General features: G+C 40.0%; 1 pseudogene; it reads left to right on the top strand.

Annotated features, from left to right (window-relative positions):
* Window positions 1-3,803: 3,803 nt before the first annotated feature.
* Window positions 3,804-4,734, top strand: LOC127031240 (olfactory receptor 13G1-like; annotated as a pseudogene).
* The last annotated feature ends 318 nt before the right edge of the window (window positions 4,735-5,052 follow it).

Here is a 5,052-nt window from a genome sequence, read left to right as displayed (position 1 = left end):
CAGAGGGGCAAGACATGTCACAAACAGATAGTTAAGGGTTAATGTCTCTTTTACCTGTAAAGGGTTACAAGCAGTGAACCTGGAACACCTGACCAGAGGACCAATCAGAAGACAAGATACTTTCAAATCTTGGTGGAGGGAAGTCTTTGTTTTGTGTTGTTTGTTTGTCCGTTGTTCTTTCTGGGTTCTGAGAGTGACCAGATGTACCTACAGGCTCTCTAATTTTCTGTTCAAGTAGTAAGTACAAGTAGAAAGGTGGTTTAGTCTTTTTGATTGTTTTCTTTATTTGCAAATGTGTATTTTGCTGGAAGGATTTTAATTTGTATTTGTGCTGGGGGGAAGGCTTCTCTCTAGTGTCTATAAGCTGAAAGACCCTGTAACATTTACCATCTTGATTACAGAGACAACTTTTACTTTTTTCTTTCTTTTATTAAAAGCTTTTCTTTTTTTAAGACCAGATTGATTTTTTCCCCTTGTTGAGGCTCAAGGGAATTGAGTCTGTAGTCACCAGGGAATTGGTGGGAGAAAGGGAGAGAGAAGGGAGGGGGGAAGGTGGAATTCCTCTGTTTTAGATTCACGGAGCTTGATTCTGTATTACCTCTTGGGGAGGGGTAAAGAGGAGGGGGGAAGGTGCATTCCTCTCTGTTTTAAGATTCAAGGAGTTTGAATCACAGTGATCTTCCAGGGTAACCCAGGGAGGGGAAGCCTGGGAGAGGCAACGGTGGGGGAAAGGGTTTACTTTCCTTGTGTAAGATCCAGGGGGTCTGGGTCTTGGGGCCCTCTGGGAAGGTTTTGAGGAGACCAGAGTTTACCAGGCACTGCAAGTCCTGGTTGGTGGCAGCACAACAAGACCTAAGCTGGTAATTAAGCTTAGGGGGATTCATGCTGGTACCTCACCTTTTGGACGCTAAGGTTCAGAGTGGGGGTTATACCATGACAAGACATAACTTGTTTCTATCAATGTATAATAGGAGAGTGACAGAGGGTATGTCTCTGTCCAGCCGAGTGGTGAAAGAAAGGTCCTGCCATTCACTGAGCTGAGTCCATTGTAACGGTCATACATGTCTTAGTATCCCCGCAGCGTCTGCTAGGTGCTATTACCATGCTTCCTTGATAATAAATCTGGCTGAGTGCCTTTCCTGTGGAACCAAATCTGTGTTCTTTTGGCCAGATTGATCAAAGTCTGCTGTATAGTGCAGCACACTAAGCGAACACACATGCAGCCAACAACTGACTACAGACACAATGGGTTTCCAGAAGTATGATGACACGATAACTATGGATGACATTTATGGCCCTAATATAAGAGCTTATCTGCTTCTCTTTAAGCATATGAGTGGTCCAGAGAAGTCCAGGAGATGACTCATGCACTGAATCAAGCATCTTCTTAAGTGCTTGGATGTAATGGGGTCTTTACAAGTTAAAAGATTTTCCCCTTTATCACTGCCACCCCTGAAAAAACTCTGTCTGATCTGAAACTCAGGATGGGTTTTCTTTCCTACATAGGATTATCCTGTAAAGCAGATTTGGCTCTCATGAACATCTCAACAGCTGCACTATCTTAAGGCTTTGCATACAGTAACACCGATGTAGCTCCATTGAATCCCTAACTGTTATGCAACAGAGCCAAACCAGTGGAGCTTTGCAGGGTTTATCTATTGATTTCAAAGGTGTTGTGTGGATTTACACCAGTTGGAAATCTGGCCTGTTGACTTTGTGGGAATGAAGCAGATTGACATAAACTTAATATCTGTCCTACTGACTTCACAGGACTAACGGAGAAGTAAGACAATACTCAGTGTTATCAGAAGTTGGTCTATTCACTGTATTAGTGAAGATGTTGGAGGCCTTTACTATGGAGAATCAGCTCTGATCATTCTATGTGGACTAACGATCATTGATAGTAGAAGTCTAAGGGTGACATCCAGGCCCCATTGAAACCAAGGTCAAACTTCCCGCTGAATCCCATGAATGGGACCAGGACTTTCTCCTGAGAATTTATTTACTCAACATGGCTGATGAATACAGAATCTATCTCTACTGGTAGCACTACGTTCAGAAAGAAATACCTTGGTGATAACAATGTTTTCTCCTGGAAAATTCAGATCTTAACATCAACAGGAATTTTGTCAACTTAATCTAGAAACTTGATTTGTGGTGACTGAGATAACTGCCATTTTCCTTCTCCTTGGAGGCCTTGTTTGAGAATGAACTCTTGCACAGATTCACAAGGGATGGATGATCTCTCTACAGAAGGCTACTATATATGAAGAATAATTATCTTTAGTAAGTCATAACTCACTCGGAGCCTGTATTGAAACTCCAGCTTTGTTCAGTGTATTGGAAGATAGAATGAGAGGTAAGAATATTCCTCTTGCTTGCTTCCTCAAAATCCTAAATGGAATTTTCTGACTCTTTTAGGCTGGTATTTCAAATTTTCTGAGACAGTCAGGCATCAACACCCAGTGAAATCTGATGAGAATTGAGTGATTAATTCCTTTTTACTCTTTTCAAAATTGAGCTGAATTTCATTCATGTGGTTTGTTGTATTTTTTTTCGTTTGGCTAAATATGCTTTGAAGGAATACTCATTTCCACCACTGTTTTTATTAATCTTAGACCATATTTTGATCTGAATTTGACCAATACAAATCTAATGTAAATTCACATACATCAGTGGAGTTCCTGTAGCTGAGTCTAAAGTCAATGGAGATATAATGTTGTAACATTAATAGAAACAGTGGAAGATTCCCCACCTATTGTCTGTGCCCTGAAAATTTTGCAATCACATTGGAAATGTGATGCAAAGAGTGAAAATTTCTTTAAAAAGTATTTTAATATGAAATAAAATAAATTAGTTTAATAGGATCTCATGATAAGTTTGATTTATTTACCCTGATGGTCTTCTCATTTTCATAATTTCTACAATTCAATAAATCCCTTAACTTCAAAGGAGATACTCCTGATTTCCTACAGTAGGAGCAAGAGGAAAATCATCAGAAGCCATAAAATAGTAATAAGATTAGAGACGTCTGGAGACAGTAAAGGGAGACCTAATTGTAATACAATATAGAGTACTTGTCAAATCATGTGAATGATACTCCTAATAATGAGGCAACTTATTGCCATGTGGCTTATCATAAAAGTCAAATTCTGGATGTATGATTCCCCTCTCATTTACGCTAGTTGTATAACAGAGAAATCCAGTGAGTGGGGAATCATCCATACTCACTGCAATGGAGCTCTTTCTGATTTACACAAGGGCCCCTTAAAGGTGATTCTAGTCCATTTTTAGTGCACCTTGATTGTACAGAAATAAACATATTATTATGTTTTGTATTAGATATGTGGTATAAGTCACACACACTAACAGCATCCTATATTGCAACAGATTGATTTTGATAAATTCATTTAGAAAGTAGAATCTTAGTTAATAAGATTACTGGTGTTTGAATGATTTTAAGATTATATTATGAACTCCTAACTCATGCCATTGATATAAACATTCCCAATGACTTTGCACACCTCTGTCTGAGAATATCAATAGTGTTATTTTTCCCTTCTTGAATGAAATATCAGGAGAATGTAGATTTAGTAGCTGAGACAGATTATTGTGCTAACATATTTTAATATAGCTAAATTTGTTCATGTTGTGTGAAATGTCTAGAGTAAAACAAGATTTCTATCTGTCTCTCTCTCTCTCTCAGTCATTCTAGATGCTTCAGACAACATATTGCCATAATTTCTGATACAACACCAGAGAGCAGTTTTAATCTTTGTTCCTACAGAAGGTACATTCAAGCAATGGACCCCAGTAACCACACCAGAGTGACCGAGTTCATCATGCTGGGCCTCTTTGACCATCCTCACCACCAGGTCTTGTTTTATGCACTATTCCTATGCATTTATATAGTTTCATCATGGGCAATTCCCTGATTATTGTGGCTGTTGTCCTCCACCCACCTCTCCACACCTCCATGCACTTCCTCATTGCCAATTTGGGCATAGTCGACATTCTGTGCACTTCCTCAGTTCTGCCCAAAATGCTGGAAAACCTGATACAAGAGAAGAAAAACATCTCCTTTGATGGCTGCATGACCCAGCTCTTTTTCTTCACTTTCACAGCTGGGACAGAGCTTATGCTCCTCACTATCATGTCATATGACCGGTATGTAGCCATCTGCCACCCCTTGCGCTATGTCAACTTGATGAGCTGGAGAATTAGTATCAGTTTAGCAGCTGTGTCTGGGGTGTGGGTTTTTTCAATTCATTGGTGAACACATTGCTCGTGCTGCGCTTAGATTTTTGTGGACCCAACCTCATCCAGCACTTTTTTTGTGAATTCCCAACCACGCTGGCACTTTCCTGCAGCTCCACCTACCTCAACGAAATTATGGTCTACATGGCAGACATTTGCCTGGTCATGGGGAACTTCCTGCTGACCCTCATGTCCTACAGCTTCATCATTATCACCATCCTGAAAATCCAGAGCTCCAAAGGGAAGCAGAAAGCCTTCTCCACCTGTTCCTCCCACCTGCTTGTGGTCACCTTGTACTACTCCTCTATCTTTTACACCTACATCCGGCCAACCTCCAGTAACACTCTGGATAACAACAGGATGGCAGCCATAATGTATACGCTAGTGACTTCCACTCTGAACCCTCTCATCTACAGTTTGCGCAATAAGGAGGTCAAAGTGGCTGTCCTGAAAATATTTTCTTTCACCACAAAATAGGATCATAAAAAAAGGACCATAACAGGGTTCAAAAAAGAACTAGATGAATTCATGGAGGATAAGTCCATCAATGGCTATTAGCCAGGATGGGCAGGAACAGGGCCGGCTTTAGGAAGTGCAGGGCCCAATTCGAACATTTTCGGTGGGGCCCTGGCAGAGATGACTTAAAAAAAAAAAGTGAAAAAAAAAGACCTTCATTTCTGTCATGTATTATTTACTTTCCATAACTATATGAATAATAAAATTATATATTATATACATTGCATCATATATGCTGTTGATTTGCTATTAATGACTGCCGTTTCACATGTGTGGGTC

Source organism: Gopherus flavomarginatus, chromosome 11 (genome assembly GCF_025201925.1).
Source record: "Gopherus flavomarginatus isolate rGopFla2 chromosome 11, rGopFla2.mat.asm, whole genome shotgun sequence".
Taxonomy (NCBI): Eukaryota; Metazoa; Chordata; order Testudines; family Testudinidae; genus Gopherus; species Gopherus flavomarginatus.
This window is presented reverse-complemented; position numbering and strand designations above follow the sequence as displayed.